This window comes from Tympanuchus pallidicinctus, unplaced genomic scaffold (genome assembly GCF_026119805.1).
Source record: "Tympanuchus pallidicinctus isolate F22 unplaced genomic scaffold, pur_lepc_1.0 scaffold1, whole genome shotgun sequence".
In the NCBI taxonomy this organism is placed as follows: Eukaryota; Metazoa; Chordata; class Aves; order Galliformes; family Phasianidae; genus Tympanuchus; species Tympanuchus pallidicinctus.
This window is the reverse complement of record NW_026294618.1, coordinates 19470542-19490105: the sequence shown is the minus strand read 5'-3', so window position 1 is coordinate 19490105 and position 19564 is coordinate 19470542. Positions and strand designations below refer to the sequence as shown.

Sequence of the window (19564 nt, the reverse complement as noted above, 5' to 3'; positions counted from 1 at the left end):
ATTTCAGGATAGAATTCTCATCCAGTAAAGTCTGCAGCTGTTCAGCAATGTACTGAATAGCTTCCAGGCTGGAAGGACATGCAGTGACTAAGTGTGCAGAATGAACACTCGTTTTCTTTTATCATAGAATCATAGAATCACCAAGGTTGGAAAAGACCTAAAAGATCATCCAGTCCAACCGTTCACCTATTCCCAATAGCTCCTACTAAACCATGTCCCTCAACACAACATCCAGCCTTTCCTTGAACACCCCCAGGCTCGGTGACTCCACCACCTCCCTGGGCAGGCCATTCCAGTGCCTGACCACCCTTTCTGAAAAGTAATACTTCCTCATGTCCAGCCTGAATCTCCCCTGCTGTAGCTTGCCATACACTTTTATGGTGTAGGAAGCCCATGCATGGTGACCAGGTGGTATTCTCGCAAGCTTGGCCTATTTTTGTTAATACAGTATTCTCAATGATTAGCAGCTACGTTTAAATTGTGCACTGGGCCTCATCTTAGCTAATTTGCCTGATTGTTGTGCAATATCCTGAGTGTGATTGTACTGATCACTCATTTAGTGCTAATACAGATTTCCAGCAGATACCCAAAGAAGCCAAATCCTGACTGAAGGACAAGTAGTAAAAAGAACCTTGAACAAAACCACATTGCATTGATGCCTGAGATCTAAGATAATTTTGTGTCTAAATTATTCTAAGACAAACAACAGGATGCTCCTATTGTCGATGAGAAAACAGGTAGAAGTCTTCGCAGAATGCAACAAAGAGAAAGGAACTGGCCTGTTAGAGATATTCATTCATTTGAAATTTGCAAAGGAAATCTGGCACGAGAACTACTCCTAGAACAAAGCTGGGGGTTTTCACCTCAGACTCTCCACATAATATAAGGGAAATACTGAACCAGGGCACACAGTTGAGAATTTCACCATGTTTCAGTACCAATGTTTGCAAACATGACCATCAAATACCATAAAAGTACACTTTTTCTCTCTCAGAAACAGTAAACAGAACAGATATTTTAGGCAAAAAAATATAAACTATTGGCCTCTAGTAGGGATGGTGGGGAGAAACTAACTGTAGCTTAACATCAGCTTCCCAGACACTAAAGTTGATTTAAAAACCTTGTTTTCAGGATGCCAATTTCAGTCAGTTATGTGTAATTTCCCTGTGCTTGATGTTCACTTTAACAGAGTACATCTCTATAATTATAACTTCACTGTACCCATTCTCTCAGCGGGGCTCCTACCTTGCAGAGGGCTACATTTTAATTAAAGAGAATGTTTTCTTCTGTGCCCATGATACCTATGCAGAGCTCCATGCAGAGGTTTTTTCTGGTCCAGCTGTTTACATATATAACGAATGGGTGCAAAGTGGTAAGGTATCTGCAATCCTAATGTGACTGACTATAAAACTTCAGCCTCTTTTGCTCACAGGCTGCCTCCTTTTTTTTTTTTTTACATTAACTTTCTAATTGTTGTGAACATTGGAATTAATAATAATTTCTTCCTCTGCTGGTTTTTTTCTTAGAATTATGCTGAAATAATATTGAGACTTCTTCAACAGTTACAACGATGAGAAATATTTATAATAATTGACAAAATTGAAATAGAAAAATCATTTCTTATTCAGACCTAAAGATTTAACTGAAAGAAAACTATAATTGGTATTTTCTTTGCATGTACTGGGCTTAGGGATAGGCCCATCAGGATAGATTAAGAGCTAATTATCTCCATTCAATACACCTTGCAATATTCAAAATAAAATGTGCTTAACAAGGAATAACAACTATAATTCCTTTTCTTTCAATTGCCAACAGCAAAGAAATCATACTAGAAATAGCAGAAAAAATATTTGTATGTTAACATTTCATTTGAAACATTTTGTGCATTCAACAAATTTGAAAAAAATATATATCTTATTTGCATCTTAATTCAAGCTAATGACCTAATTAAATTTCTGTAAATTGCATCCTGTGTTACTGCAAATTATAATCAAAAGAAAATAGATAATGCACGAAGACATTGAAATGCTGTACGTAAATCCTTTTTGCACACAAAAGGTCTCATACCATAGCATTATAGTTTGGCATTTCAAATCACAATTATTGATTATAGGTGATTTTGGAGGTGTGCTACAGTCTCCTCCATGCCAAAAACTTTGGCTCTGAAGCTGCTCAGTGATCACACTGGAACTCGCCCGGGTGCCAACAGCCCAGTTGGTTATAGAATCATAGGATGTTTTACTCTGAAAAGGACCTCAAAAATCACAGAATGTCAGAGATTGCAAGGGACCTTGTAAGGACATCTAGTCCAATCCCCCTGCTGGAGCAGGAACACGTGGATTAGGTCACACAGAAAAATCACCTCGTTCCAAGCCCCCAGCTATGGGCAGGGTTTCCAACCACTAGATCAGACTGCCCAGGAACCCATCAAGCTAGCCTTGAGCACCTCCACGGATGGGGCACCCACAGCTTCTCCAGGCAGCTCTTCCAGTGCCCCACCACCCCCTGAGTAAAGAATTTCTTCCTAACATCTAGCCTAAATCTCCCCTCTTTTAGTTTAAAGCCTTTCCCCTTGCCCTATCATTATCTGCCCATGTAAAAAGTCCGTCTTCACCCTACTGACAAGCTCTCTTCAAGTACTGGAAGGGTTGCGCTGAAGTCTCCCCACAGCCTTCTCTTCTCCAAGCTAAACAAGCACAACTCCCTCAACCTGTCTTCATAGGAGAGGTGTTCCAGCCCTCTGATCATCTTAGTGGTCCTGCTCAGGACCCACTCCAATGGCTCTGAATCTTTCCTGTACTGGGAGCCCCTGTCCTGGACGCAGTACTCCAGATGGGGCCTCGTGATGGCAGAGCAGAGGGGGACAATCCCATCCCTCTCTCAGCTGGCCAGCCCTCTCTTGGTGCTGATCATCTTCCCCCTTGCAGCGACAAATCTAGTGAAAAAATTACTACATCCCTTGTTCCTTCTAACTGTTAGTCTAATTTCACAGTTTTTCCTTAGAACTACAGAGCTAGCTATGTGCAGCCCCACTGCACAATGTGTATTTCTGTTTAATCAAGCTTAATGCGCAGAGATTATAGAACAAGCCGACAGAATTGGGAGCCTCTGAAGGATACACATCACTGGGGCATAGAACAGCCCTGCATTGGCCTTGGATGCTCTCCCATGAGCTGCCAGTGTGTTACTGCTGTTATTCAAACATTTAGCACATCTTCTAGGTGAGAGCAAGCTGTAAGCCATTGTAATTATTTTTTATCACATTGCAAGCTAGTCATTCAGCACCCATGCCCCTTTCTGATTCCAGGAGAGAATCTTCTTCACTTCCAGCAGAAGCACTACAGATGCCTCAAGATGCCATTGCTGAGTGTTTGCTTGCAATAGCAGAGAGAGAAAGATGAAGTGCTCAAACAACATCTGCTAAAAGCACGTGAAAAGTGGTTGAGACAAGAAAATTGCCAAAAAATATGGCATTAACAAAGTCACCAATTGCGAAGGACTTTCAGAATAATACAGCCTCCATTCTTAAACAAAATAGATCGCTGTCAACTTCACTTACTTTTTCACTGGGGGACACATGAAGACCGCAGATCTGTGTGTGACTACAAAGGAACAGACAGCTCTCTGAATTCAGGGCATATTCATATATTGTTTATATTTTCAGAGGCTTATGGATAGACCTGAATGCTCTCATACAAGCAATGCCCATTATTATTATTATTACTGTGTGTGGATATGATTACCAAGAAGCAGTGATCTTTTTTTCCAGACACAAAGTTTTCTTTAGATATAGAGTTTGTCAGTGCCAAAGAGCCTTTCAGTACAAAATGAGAACCAAAGCAAGAATGTATGGCATGTATTGCCTTGACCCAAACCCTTGAAGCTTTCCTTTGCTTCAACTGGTTCAGGTCATTCGTGTCTTTCTCAAGAAACAATACATTCTTACTAAGTAAAGCTGCACTAATGCATAGGTTTCAAAGCACATCTGGTGCTCAGGGAACACTAGTATCAATTACAATGGCAAGTTCAGAGGCAGTGGCTCACATTTCCTCATCTAGAGTTGAACCCAAAGCAGGGAGCCTGAGGAGCACAGAGGAATGAACACTGAGATACAGGAACCACCACTGTGGGGCTGGAAATAAGAAGACAAGGAATAATCCTCATGAGTCAGGAATTCAGGTTACTCAACACTGTTCTTAGGATCACAGCAAAAACCTGTTAATCCCACTTGCAGTCAGACCCATTCCATGCATTCCTGGGACACAGACTACACAACCTCCCACTTCTCACAAAGGCCTTTGCCAATCAATATTAGGAAATAACATTCACCAGGAAACACTGTCATGTTGACCAAAGTCAACATGTAACAACCTCTCCATGCTGTTTTATGACCCAAAACAGAGAGGCTACATCCAAGTAACTACCCACTAGGTGTTGCCCTTAGCCTCAGCCACTACTCAGCCATATCTAGACATTGTCTGAGAAGGGGATAGTCAAGGGAAGGGAAAGGGGAAAAGGGAAAGGGAAAAAAGGAAAGAAAGAAAAAGGAGAAGGAGAAGGAGAAGGAGAAGGAGAAGGAGAAGGAGAAGGAGAAGGAGAAGGAGAAGGAGAAGGAGAAGGAGAAGGAGAAGGAGAAGGAGAAGGAGAAGGAGAAGGAGAAGGAAAAGGAAAAGGAAAAGGAAAAGGAAAAGGAAAAGGAAAAGGAAAAGGAAAAGGAAAAGGAAAAGGAAAAGGAAAAGGAAAAGGAAAAGGAAACCACTCAAAAACGTAACAAGGTTTTGCATGGAACAGTAAGATCTGTGTACTGCATGGTTTTGTTTATTAGTACAAATGTAACCTTGGTCTTTATTGACAATCTGGATGAAGTCATATCCATCAATTCTAATTTTTAAAAAAGAAGAAAAAAAAAGAGTTCAAAGCAACCATTTGAAACAATCAACACAAAATCTGTTTAAAAAAATTCTGTGCAGAATGTATATATTCTCAAGAAGACTTCATGTCAAACTGTTGTGAGAAACACAAATACCTAGCTTCCAGCCCTCTGAAAACAAAGCCCTGTAACCAGACTGACGTTTTTCTGTCCTAGAGAGGAACAAAATATTCCTTTCAGTATTAAAAAAACATTCTTATCTAGACTTAAACCTGGAAGACATGAAGGGAAAAAAAAAAAAAAAAAAACCAACAACTTCTGGAAATTCAATAAGTAGCTATAGAAAAATATTAACAATAAATCCCTGCACCTAACCCTGCACAAGCAGCACTGCTGAGAGGCAGCAGTGCCATCCAAACTTGACCACTTGGTTCTTCTGGTATCACAGCATCACCAAGGTTGGAAAAGACCTACAAGATCATCCAGTCCAACCATCCACCTATCACCAATAGCTCTCACTAAACCATGTCTCTCAACACAAAATCCGAACATTCCTTGAACACCTCCAGGGTCAGAGACTCCACCACCTCCCTGGGCAGCCCATTCCAGTGCCTGACCACTCTTTCAGAGAAGTAGTATTTCCTAACTTCCAGCCTAAATCTCCCCTGGTGCAGCTTGAAGCCATTCCCTCTAGTCCTATCACCAGTTTCACAGGAGAAGAGGGCAACCCTCAGCTCACTACAACCTCCTTTCAGGTAGTGACAGAGAGCAATAAGGTCTCCCCTGAGCCTCCTCTTCTCTAGACTGAAGTATTGCAATAGGACTTACAGCTGCACAAGTGGGAATAGATGCAGGTTAAAAGCACAAGATTCAGTCTGGTTTGGTTTCTTTCTGCAGTTCACTTCATGTTTTCATGGACGTTTACACCACCTTAACACTGGACAGGCTACATGGTTGGCCAGGCAAGCTCAGGACTGGCTCTTCTCATGACAGCATCAGCTTAAATAGCTCTTGGAATCACAGCATAGGGCAGCCAGACCCACTGCAGTGCCCTGGTGGAAGCCAGTGCACATATAAATCCAGTAACATGTTTCCAGTTCACAGTATCATCACCACTAAGTCTGTAGAAATATTAATAACAGTAATCAGAAGTTCCAGAAGACCTTTGGGGGCTACCATAGCACAAAGAAGAACAACATTCAGATCTCTCTTTTACCTAATTTCTCACTGTTGAATTTTAATAGCACTGATGAAATAGGATAGTATCTTAGCATAGAATTGGTACTATGGGAAATTAATTTATGAGTGAAAATTCAAAACATATATTGCATTCAGCTTTAAAGAAAGATGTGGATTGGATGCCTCTGTTGCCTGACCCTTGTCGTGCTTCTGACATCAATCCAGAGACTGCTCGGGTCTGGCAAGCCCACATGTCCTCCAAGAGGACAATCTCTTGCCACCTCCAGCGCTGCTGCAGCACAACTCGTAGATAATTACTACCTCATCAACTTTGCAAAATGTTCCCCATCCATCTTACCCATTCTGCTCACTAGCTATTGTCAGGAGCTTTACATATTTGAGAGAGTAATCTTCCTTTACTTATTATTTGTTTTTATTATTATTGTACCATTATAAACTCATTACAGTCTTCTCTAGTTTCAATTATTGTATTTATTTTTTTTCTGAGTCACTGTAATTGCTTTTAGTTTTTAATAATGTTTAAAATTCCCACTCTCTGAAGCAAGCATTATCATTCCCATTATACAATTCAGTTAAGAGGCTGTCAACAGTCTTGGATTGAACTACTCTTGGATTGATCTTTTCGCAATGCATGATACACAGAGCCTGCCTTGCCAATGGCTCCAGCCTACAAAAGCAGATTTACCATTAAACAACAGGCTCATCAACTTACAGGAACTCACAGTAAAACTTATCCTCATATTTGCAGGAAAGATAAATATGCTATGAAATGCTTAAAACCCAATAACATTATATATTTGTCCAATTGTGGGAATTACTAGTTTTCTACTCTGGGTGTGCTTAGCAATACTGCAATTTTAAGACAAGACTGACTCAGAAACCATCAAGTTTACAAAACATAGTCATATCAATAAAATGCACTAATGTTAAGTCCCCTCTGTCAAAAAATAAGGTAACCTTCTCATTTCCCTATTTTTCTCAAATGTGAGATTAAGTATCCTAAATAAAATCCAAAATGTAGTAAATAAGATCCAAAAATTAATCCTGAAAAGTTTTCCTGCATGGTACAAATAATGTAACCAGTCAGAAACCCGTGGCTTGTCTCTGATAAATGCTTGCAGAACAACTGTTTCAAATTTTAATGACGTCCTTATTTAACAGTGGCACCTCTGCTATCACGTATGATTGAATTCATTTACATGCTTCTGACATACTAGGCTGGATGTTTTCCTAGAAATTTAAGTAAATGCAACAAAAATACATTTATATTTAGACATAGTTGTTTTTCTGTGTTATATGGTTGTTGTTTTTTAACATGAAATTTCTTAATCTCTCTCTTGGCACTTATGTAGTAAAACACTATTATAAATTTGGACTTTTCTTTTTGAAAATAATTTTGGACCTGCATTCATCAGTGTCTCAACAGTGGCTCGAGCCCTCTTTCATCAAGCAGAATTATTTCAAGACATGCACAAGTCCCTGTACAACAATCACACAATTCTCATGTGCAACAAAATAAATACTGCACTGATCTGTTCAATACTTTCTAATGTTTAGAGAAACATGTCTCACATATGCCATCTTAATCATGGACATCAAAAGTGTGAAATATTTCCTTTTAAATGTTTATATTTTAATACTTTTAAAAATTGACTTTGAATTCATAAAATGGCTTAGATTGAAAAGGACCTTAAAGAATATCTAGTTCGAAACCCTATGCCATGAGCAGAGTTACAACCCACCAAACCAGGTGGCCCAGGAACCCATCAAGCTAGCCTTGAGCACCTCCACGGATGGGGCACCCACAGCTTCTCCAGGCAGCTCTTCCAGTGCCCCACCACCCCCTGAGTAAAGAATTTCTTCCTAACATCTAGCCTAAATCTCCCCTCTTTTAGTTTAAAGCCTTTCCCCTTGTCCTATCATTATCTGCCCATGTAAAAAGTCCGTCTTCACCCTACTGACAAGCTCTCTTCAAGTACTGGAAGGGTCGCGCTGAAGTCTCCCCACAGCCTTCTCTTCTCCAAGCTAAACAAGCACAACTCCCTCAACCTGTCTTCATAGGAGAGGTGTTCCAGCCCTCTGATCATCTTAGTGGTCCTGCTCAGGACCCACTCCAATGGCTCTGAATCTTTCCTGTACTGGGAGCCCCTGTCCTGGACGCAGTACTCCAGATGGGGCCTCGTGATGGCAGAGCAGAGGGGGACAATCCCATCCCTCTCCCTGCTGGCCATCGCTCTTCTAATGCAGCCCAGGATCTAACTGGCCTTCCAGGCTGCAAAACCACACTGCTGGCTCATGTCCAGCTTTTCATTCACATGGACCCCAAGTCCTTCTCAGCACAGCTGCTGTCAAATTCACCAAATGTATGTTGAATAGAGCAGATATGCTTAGTTCTGTACAAAACTAGATCAGAAAAGTTTTAGAGTATTTTGTGACGCAGACTCACTGGATCCACCAAGCCACAGCCTGATGTCCTGCTATTCCATATTACATCATGCAGATACACTCAAAGGCACTGAAAGAAAACCGTTCTTCAGGTTGTTTGTCTACATAACTTATGACAGAAAAGACAGAAAGCTCCATCCATGATAACATAAAGATGAAAGTTAAAAATTGTGAAGTTACAGATAGCTGGGAACAAGATAGCAGCATAAGAGCAAGTTGCAGAATACACAGACTGCATTGTACAAGTAGCAGGCTCTGATGGAGCTAGAAATTGAGCTTGTTCCTGAAGTCCTTATTTACCAACAAAGCTGCTCACGCACGGTCCATTATTCTCAAAGAGCTGGAGAGGATCATTAAATCAACATGCTTAGCCTCCATCTCTCCAAAGACATCCACATGTAACTCAAAAACTCCAGTCAGCTTGATTGTGCAAAATGTAACCTCCTAGTGCTCATGGGCTCATGAGATGGTCTTAGTAGCAACAGCAGCTGTTTCTTAGTCACTTAAATTCCAGCCCTCAAAGCATTTTCAGAAAAATTACATGCAATAAGAGAGAGGATTTTTTATGTTTAGTGCTTACCTCACTGCAGCTAATATCAAATTTTATATTTAGCCAAATTGGTAAACGGCAATTACATTCTTAAAGGCAATCAGTGCATGCACACAGCTACGCAAGTAAATAAGTAGAACAGATTAAGATCTTTAGATGTACCTGATGTGCACTAGCAAGGTACTTGAACGACAGGTACCTGCAATTTCCAAAAAACCAAGGTGAGAAAGGCTAAGAAGCGTGGTGTCACCATTTGGTGGAGTCATAGTGTATGCCTCATCATATTCTATAAATATATCTCTGACTGACAGGCCTGGTCTCCCCAACCTGGAATGTGAGACCGTGATGTATTTTACCAAGCTCTTAAGGTGCTGGAATTTTTGGTTGTTTGTTTTCAGTTGTTTTTTTTTTTTTTTGGTGTGTGCGTCTTTTTTTTTCTTATTTCTGCAGGTCCATAAATTTATTCAAAATCACTTGCAAGCAAGAAAACTGTAATGTTCTAATATCAATTTCAAGGTGACCATTTGTGATTATGAAATCCTTCTTCCCACACTATTCACTTGTCCTCTATTTAAATACTGTCTCAGCAAGCCAGCCCTCTAACTTCCAACATGATCTTAAAAGAACAATTGAGTTAACAATTGAGTCTGTTATCACAGAGCAGAAAAAGTTGAAATTTTCAAGAATACTTAATTACACTGCTGTAGCCAATACCAGAATGTGTGCCCTTCCTGACTTGGTTCTAATAGACCATTTCATGTTCCTCTAAAGCAAAGCATTTTTTTTTGGAAGGGCTCAGCTTACTAGGCACAAATAAGATTGATTTATATACCTGGTCACTTTAATAGCTATTCATGGTATTACAGTTGTTCATTTCAGATACACCATCTAAAAGATTTTTTTCATCTTTACCCTCAGGTTAGTGTTAATAGAGTTAAACCTGATGCCATTTGTTGTGCAGCTATTCTAAAAAAATCCTCTTTCACTGCAGTCAGGACAACCTTTTGAGGTCTGTCTTTAACCAGCAGCCAGCCCATCCAGTCTGTATTCTGTCAAAATAAAATAACAGTTTTTAAATCATCCGCATAGAGTCAAACTGCTTACAGCACTCTATACACATTTGGCTGAAATGAGCTGAAACCTTGAAAAAATACCTTTTAACAGGTCCTACTCTGAAAGAAATGTGAAAAACTGTCGCAGAGTCTAAAAGTGTAACTGTTTACTAACAAAACAACATTAAAAACCAGATGAAACAGGATTCAGGTTTTGTAACAAACAAAACTAAATCATTTCTGGAGACATCCCAATTGCTACTGCGAATACTGGTTTAATATCAATGTGTTTATAGAGATTTCTTGGTTTTCTCTGAATTATTCCAATATTATGATAGAATCACAGAATGGCCTGGGTTGAAAAGAACCTCAAAGATCATCCAGTTTCAATCCCCCTTCTACAGGCAGGGTCACCAACCACCAGACCGAGCTGCCCAGAGCCACATCCAGCCTTGGATTAATAAACCAGAAAATTTCTCAAATGAGTCTTTTCAGATACGTGGGTGTAAATGAGCTGATTTTACAGATACTTTTTTCTTAAATACCTCTGGCATACAAAACATCTGAATGACATGCAAAATACAAGGTCTACAACCTGTAAAGTCATAAGCAGAATAGAAATACTTATTGGAACCCTCTAACTTCATCTTTGTTACACAGACTGTAATGAAAATACAGTGGATTTATTTTTCTGCTAAAACTTTTTTTTTGTTGTTAATTTTTAAGAAATTCTGCATTAGACTTTTCTCTACTGAGAATGTATTTTTCACTAACGCCCTTGAGGTCACTGAGAATGTTGAACACTTTCAAGTGCTTTGCTGTACCAGGTCCTAATCAAGCAAGGAATCAGACCTAGGGAAACGTTCCTCCTTGTGAAGACAGAAAGCTCAGAAGCCAGTTCTGCATAATTTTAACAGCACAGCCGTATTTAGAAATAACCTTTGCATTTGTAAACCAAGCTGATGTGATTCTTTGTCTTTACAAACTCATCAGATTCCAAAGCATCACTTTCCCAGAAGTATGCATGGTCCGCTGATGGCTGGACTGAATGGTCTTATAGGCCTTTTCCAACCTTAATGATTCTATGATCAGTGAGCATCCCAGACAGAACATATGATTATTTTTTTACTTTTGACACCAAGAGTTGGAAATAAAATTTACTGTGGAATAAATAAAAGAACTTTAAGAAACTTTTAGTAAAATGCCTTTAGAAACCTCAAAAAAGCTACAGTTGAGCTACAACTTCTTCATACTTCTCCATCTGAGAAATATAATCGGTAAACTCAAGGTAAAAAAACATTGATCCAGTTTTAGTGTTAAGAAATCTGCAGAAGAAAAAAAAACTATATGGAAGACACCTCTGTAGCTTTTACTGCACATATATATGACCTTTAATACATTTCCATAAAATACTTAACATTCAAAATCATCATTGCAGCAATATGCCTATTTTCTATAGCTTAAGAAAGTAGTCATTAAACGTCTATGTATTTCTTATTGTGCCATCTGAATGTAAACATATTCAATGAACAACACATAAGTAAAGAGAACATGGAATACCACAAGGATGGTAGTTGTGATTATAAAAGTATGTCAAAATAAAATGCAAAAATAGGTCACTGTAGTCAGTCCCCTGATTTTTGGCCATCGTTTACTCACTGGTGAACACGCACTGCTATCTGTGCATTCCTATGTCAGCTCAGCAGCTACTGCACAAATTAAACTTTTGTGTTAAAAATTCCAAGGTTGACATTAATGAGAATACACTGAATGTTTTGTTGGCTTTCTGCAAAGATCACTTCTAATTTTACTAAATGGAGTGAATTAAATAGTATGGATAAAAACATAAATGGAAACAAGAATTCTTTAAGAAATGCATGTTTTACCAAGGATTTCAGGAACGAACGAAGAGAGGAAAAAATATATTCAATAAGTAAGAAGCAATCTATAAACAAATATATAAACACCTTTCTAAAACTGAGCTTTTAACCTAGAACTTTTTTTAAAATGTTTCCAATTCAAATAATTTAAGAAACATTAATTTTGCTGTGCTGCTGTGTTTCCTTTATCATTTGCTTTTCAGTTAGTACCCAAACAGAGGCAAATGTTTAATACAAGTTTAAAGAGCTTGCATTCAGGCAAAAGAACAAAACAACAACTAAGATCAACCAACCAAACAAATTTAACCACAGGACAGTCTTGGGTTTGATGAACTCTGGTCACATTTTCTTCCCACTGAAAGAGAACATTTCAGTGCACTCATATCACACTTGAGAAAAAGATTTTATGAAGGAAAGATTTACCTTTTCCCAGGAGGTTTAGAAAATACAGTCAAGTGCCAAGAGATTGTTTCAGTATTTTTCGTACTGAAAAGAGAAATCTGAAATCAAGGGCAAAAGTTTCTAGGCATATAAAATGCCATTGCAAAAAATGAGATAACAATCATCTATTCTCTGTCTCTGATGGACTGAATAAATAGCAGTAGATTTAAAGCTGCAACAGCATACATTTAGTTTGAAATACTTTGCACAACATCTAGCAGTAAGGTTAATCAAACATAAACCTATACTGCTTTAGAACATTGTGCAAACTATCACAGGCTACACAGCCATCAAGTGACCTCCTGGTGGGTATGAACAGAGTCTGCATGAGCCAAAGGGAAGATAAATATATAAGATCTGTTATCTGAATGAATTAAAATGGAAAGTACATGAAAAATCATGAAAAGACACCAAATCAATTACAGTGAAAAAATAAGAAGACAGCTGGTTTCTTCTATCATAGGCAGTTTTATACTGGATTAAACACATCATTAGGCAGAATACTTGCACATTCCATATTCTCCAGAAATTCCATGAGGTGAAATTATCTTCCAGATTATTCTATTAAATTATATACATATCATTTATACTTATATATTTTCAATTAAACTATATCCTTCCAGTGCCCAAAGGGGCCTTCAAGAAAGCTGGAGAGGAATTGTAGTGATAGGTCAAGGGGTAAGGGCTTTAAACTAAAAGAAGGGAGATTCAGATTAAAAATTTGTAAGATAGTCTTTGCCAGGAGGGTCGTGAAGTAATGGAAAACATTGCCCAGGGAATCTGTTGATGCCCCATCTCTGCAGGTGTTCCAGTCCAGCTTGGTTGGACATTGAGCAACCTGATCTAGTGGAAGATGTCCCTGCCCATGGCAGAGGAGTTGGGAAAAGATGATCTTTAAGGCCCTTTCCAACCCAAACCATTCTATCATGTTATGTTTCCCTACAGAATTAGCCAACAATTCCACATTAACTTATGCTTGTAGGTAGATTGTTCTGTAAGTTTGTAGTTCCCACCCATAAGGAAGATATAAAATGTGAGAGTGGAGAACATGTTCCTAAAGAAACAGATACTATAAAACATACCAGAGAACTAGAATTGTGGACAAGCTTTATAATCTAAGGACTTACAAAATGCAGTCCAGGAGATTTGGAAAGGAAGAATATTTCTGAAAAAATAAATCAAAGGCAATAGCAACTGATTATGTTAGTGAAGAGAGGCTGCTTGTGGGAGTTTGGGAACAATTTAAGGAGCAAAACCATTGCAGCATGACTGTCAGAAGGAAGTGGATAACAAAGAAACACCAGAAGATGTCTACTTGCATTGGTATATGCTGAAAGACATTTTCAGATAAATCAGCCCAGCATTACCAAATTTTGAATTGTTATGGATATGTTAGCTCAAAGAGTAAATTACTTATGTTTAAATACACTGAGTATCAACATAGGAAGTGTCTCTTACATGACATACTAAAAAAAAAAAAAAAAAAGGAGAAAATTCAGGTAAGTTACTGTAAGTTGTTATTGTTCATAAAATCAGAACATAGAAAGGAAGGGCACTAAACTAGGGAGAAAAAGTTCTACAGGGAGCCATAAAACATTAGACATGGAAATCAGCAAAATATCCAACAAAGTGATAAAGGTGACGGGAAAAAAAAGAGATTAGAAGAACTACCAACAGGGGAGAAGACAGGAGTTATTGACTGTGCTGAGCTGTGAAAGGCCCTAAGGAAAAAGAAAAAACAAAACATCAGAGAATGTATCTGTGATCTGTGATGCTCTTGAGTTACAACTAAACAAAATAAAAATAATGAAGTGACATAAGATGTCTTCCACAAGGACTTATATGATAAGAGTTGCAAGAGAAGAAAGATGACTACAGCCTCCCCTCACATAAATTACATGAGCAAACAAGTCAGAGACTAGTTCTAGCAGAAAACAGTGAATACAGCCCAGCAAAGATTACTTCCAATAGTTCCCAACAGAATTCTATCTTTGTGGTTATAAGGTTGAGGTTGTGATGAAGTCTATGTTAAGGACAAAATCTGCCTTTTACAGCGAAGACAAATCTCATGCAAAGGACGAGCAACCAAATCTATTTAAGCTTTATCTTTTCTTGAACTATAATTCCAAAGACATGAAGTTGAATCAAAACCAAAAAATGGATGATGCAACCTGTTTTGTTTCAAGTTAATGCAAGAAATGGAAAGACAATCATATCAAAGGCTTACAGTCTACACTGCATGGAAAATATTAATAATAGTATTATCTTCTTCTAACCCATCTTCTCTGCCTCTGCAGCCTGATAAGCCTTTATTAGCACCTTGAGTCCAGCAGTTATGAAGAAGTTTGTGTAAGCATGGGGGCTCCTTCTCAACACTACTCTCTCCAAAGTGGTGGTAGTAGAACAAATCTGAACATACTCTCCAGGATAATATCAAGACCTGCATTTGCAAGGACTGATACAAATACCTTTTTATAATCCCATCCAACAGCCTCGCTTTTTTTGGATATCAAACCATTATGTGCCTTTGAGGATCTCCACTTGACACCATTGTATCCAAAACCAAAAAGGTTGCTGACTGAGGTTATCTCATGCCTTGCACCAACAATGATAAGCTGAATAGTGCTGAAGTATCTAAAAGGAGAAACTTACAAATTTGTTTTTTGGTGTTTTCTCACCACCACTAAAAGAACAGCAGGGTTTTCAAGATGTGACTTGACCCTCAGGAAAGGATTCTTTGAACATTTTTTGTTCCTTAGCCCCAGCATCCTTGTCAATTTTACTCCTGCATTTTTAAAACCAACTACCACTAAATAAAATTAGCAATTGATTTTGGCAAACATTTAATACAGCAGATCTTGAATGAATTAAGCATTGTACATTGTCCATAGCATATTTCAATTTCAACTTTTTAATCTCCAGTAAACCACTCAAGCAAGCATAGATCCTGGTCAAATTTAAAAGGAAAAAAAAAATCCCTCCTGTATTAGTGAATGCATGTAAATGAAAATAATTTTTTGCTACCACAATTTGCTTTATGCATTTTCCATTTATCAAAACCCTACATTTTTTGAATTGAGTTCTTTGTCAATCACAGAAAGTGAAATAATTTAGCAAAGCATTCCTTTTTAAATAGCACTGTCCATTCAGTCTAACCCCGTCTCTTACTATGTTTCACTAAGCCAGTTGAATTCTTTTACTATAGCTTTTTTTTTTTTAATCTGACTACCTATTTCAGCAGTAGTAAAACTTGTTTCACAGTAGAAAGGCTCATTTCTAAAACATAAGGTGAGATCAGTGATCTTGTGGGAAGTTCATTGCATAAACAGTGAGTACAAAATTCACCTCCTCAACCTGAACTCCCTGGTTCAGAAGATGTGCCTGCAAGAAACACAGTCCCCAGTGTGGCAGAGGATATGCTCTGTGCTCCTTCCTACAGCCCGCTAGTCCTGCTAGGGAGAGCTCTCAGTGCTGCACAGAAAAAATGTACCAAGGACTGAAACCGACCACGGCTCCATATGATGACACTCCACTTTGTGAGATGTAATTTATTCCACAAAAGGCATGTTGGTTATCCTTAAAAGAAGCAGGCTATGCTTTTCCAGCTAGACCCATAGAAAACCATGCCACGCAAGCAAGTCCAAAAGATCCCATCTAAAGGAAATTTTGATCTTCTGTACTAGCTACTAACAAGTCTTCTGCATTTTAAGATTTTCCCATCTCTGAACATTTTAAACATTATTAAGCACTCACTACTCCCTTAAGAGCTAAGTACTATGAGCAGTAGTGCAGTAACTATTGGCACATACCACCCCACCAATGGTTCGGGAAAATGATGAAAGACCAAATTAAAGCCTTCAAAGCTAGAAGATAAGTCTTCAGTCAAAAGGAAAAAGGTACATTACTGTATGTATGATCAAATGCATAATACCTGTTACCAGAACAATTTGGACACATATTAATAAAATGGATGTCCTACAGAAGTGGAAGCTTATAATGCAGTGCATCTGTTTATTGTGTCTTCTTACTATTCCAGTTTCCATAGAAACTGGAAAGAGTTAGGAAATTTCAGCACTGGGCAATGAATTCTAATGATCTTCTTAAAAGAATCTTTATAACATATTTTTAGTGTACACAGAAAGCATCAGTAAGATTTAAATTCAGGTGTATGAAACGTGGATCAGTAGTCCTAATGCAGAGGAGCTCATGACTGTACAGGATTTCTAAGTCTCGATGGCAATAAGAAAAAGATCACTTCATTTAACATACATTAATATCGTTCCACATCACACTTGTTCTACCTCTTTAAGCTTTTCAATTTCCTACTGCTGTCTCCAACTGCCCCACAAACAAGCGCAGGAGCAAACGCTACTGAAGAATTTTCAAATATGTTTTCCTTTCCCTGAAGCTTATATGATATCTTACCCCTTACATTTATAATCACCTACAGTTTAACCATGATGAAATTTCTTATGCCTTGTGGGCTGAATCCTGTGACTCACAATTTCCAAATATATTTGTGAAGGTGGTTCATGAATTGAAGTTCTGTCAGCTGAAGCCTCCAGCATTGTTCTGCCCATGTTCAGTATGGAGGCTCCTGGCTCCCAGGAAGTTTTAATAGCACAGTACAGAGGATCAGCCCTCGGTTTACAAAGGACACTCGAGAAGCCATTGTAGAATGTAATACAGCCTGCAAATGCCCCCATGGCTTTTTGTCATGCCATCATTATTCTTTGGTAAGTTTAGGTTTCCTAAATATACCACTGAAATGATTCATCCCCAGGGTTTGCTGTCAGCTGTGAACAATTGTGAGCTGTGCTTCTCATGGTTTCTCCGGTACTGCCCTCTTCCCTTTTGCTTCTTCCTTGATTTTAAACCATATCCAAGTAAGACCTGGGGGACTCCTGTTCTTTGCTTGTTGACAGCACCTTCATCAACTACAAATTCACAATTTCCTCATTTAAGCAGTTATCTACTGAAGTCTAGCAAACGAATATATATATATAAATATAATTGACACTTGCAGGTGATGTTGATGTGTACCCAGCCTTGAAGAATTACTTTCACAGAGGTATACTGAAATGCCACTTTCCTTCACCTTCATCTTCTCCTCCTCTGCCAGTTCTCTGCCCCAGTGATCCTTGCCTCAGGGAGGATAATCTTAACAGGATGCTTTTGCCTGTTCCTGAGCTCTTCACCTGCTTTTCCTTTCCGCTCAGCAGCATTCCTCCTCTTGGCTGGCAGTTTGAGAGAGATTCTCAGGAGGTACAGCCGGTGTCTGATCCAATGCAGAGTGACACCGAGACGCCTAACCTACACACACCGAAGCATTCTCCATGTTTGAATCTCAAGGGCAGAGGCTGCAGCGCTTCTACAATAACCACCACTAACAGCTTTAGGGATCATAAGCATTGTTGGTGCAGAAACATTTGATATTTCCCATTGTGACAGAAAGGAGACAACTGGTTAAGTTACTGCCTGTTGTACACAATTGTAGACATTAGCAGAAGTTATTTATAGTGCCTATTATGTTACAGTATCCCAAAAGACAGGAGAACCATGTCATGAAGCATTACTACAAATAAAACCATTTTAACTTAGCATAACCTTTTTAAGCACAGTGAATATCACTGTAGTTTACCTTTAAATGGAAAGGATGAACGGCTCAGATGTTTTCAAAACAAAATATATGTTTTAGTACTCCCACCCCATCAGGTAATACAGTAAGAAGAAGTAAGGAGGACAGGAAAAATTGTGCATTAATAAAGTCAGAGATCTGGAGGAAGTGCATCAGTGCAAGCAGGGTGTCTTTTTCTGGAAAACACATAACTGGAAGATAAGACAGCTCTCCTGTTTTTGTCATGGAGAGGCTTATATGCTACTGCTTTTTAAGCCTGTTATTTAATCCTGGGGAGTTAAATACAAGTCCTAAATGTGTGCTCCAAATCGAGCAGCATGCCTTAGAGCACACAAGCATCACTCAGCATCTTGTGAAAATAGAAGTTACCTAACACTGAGCCTCTCAGAGAACTCAATTCCCCATATTCTCCCCATCTACTAGTAAAAGTGAGGGTAGGAGAGACGACATAAAAAGCAAACATGAATTTCTTGATGATCTTGGGGGTGGGAGGTGGGGCTCTATTTGTCTTTTTGTTTTTCTTTTTCTTTTTTTCTTTTTTTTTTTGTAAGAAAATTTCTGTGTTCATATCTATTATTCTCATGTCTTCTGGAAAAAGAAACAAAAAAACCCAATGCTTTTAACTTCAGAATCATGAAGATCTTCCACAAAAAAAATGGAGATTACAATAGAACTGAAGTGACTGCAGGAGAAGAGCACAATGGTCACTTACAGAGGTGCTTCCATCACACTTCCTCCACTCAGAACTCAGAATTGGGACACTTCCCAGGTTACAGAAGCATGCATTTTAAGGATAATTCCTAAATCTACTTATACAATTGAACTGTAATTCAAAGGGGGAAAAAAGGAATGCAATCAACATGTTAAGGAGCTGTCAGCAAATACAAACAGGTTCATTACTTTTATGTTTTGCACAACTGAATGATTTACACACACCAGCCATGAGACCTCTTCTTCTTTCAGAGTTGTCTCGCCATGGCTGGAGTGAGACAAAACAGTACTGAAACAGGTAACATAGATACTCCTGTGATGACACCGAAGCCCTTCAAAGGCAAAGTGAGGGGGTGGTTTCTTTTGGCTTGCAGTCAAAGCCAGATCCTCTAATGGGAATGAAGTCCCAGTGTGGTCTACTGCATATATACAAAAGCAATGAATCCAAGACTCCTCCAGTATTACAGCCAGATTCTTCTGAGACCTTTATGAATTCCCTGTGCTCCTCACCATTAATTGGTAGTTGTTCTACAAAGCAGTACAAACATTTTAACTTCTTCAGAGACACATTTTGCCTTACAGTATGAGTAAAAATTTCTGTCTTTTGATTTCTCTGCTGAATTACATCCTCTTTACCTCTACCCACACACTGCGCACTGTGTTGGCAAAGTCATACATTTTGGCAGTGGACTTCAAAACTTTATTCCTCTGCAGGAGAATGCCCGTGTATTGTACATTCACATACACACCCCCTCAGTCCACATGACTTATATTCTG

The 19564-nt window shown here is 38.7% G+C and overlaps 2 protein-coding genes across 9 annotated transcripts in view; both read right to left on the bottom strand.

Moving 5' to 3' along the window:
- Positions 1-19564, bottom strand: part of FBXO25 (F-box protein 25) — a 653677-nt gene that overhangs the window by 337934 nt on the left and 296179 nt on the right. The gene's annotated exons all lie outside the window — the stretch shown is intronic.
- DLGAP2 (DLG associated protein 2) overlaps positions 1-19564 on the bottom strand; it is a 451834-nt gene that overhangs the window by 345347 nt on the left and 86923 nt on the right. The window lies entirely within an intron of this gene.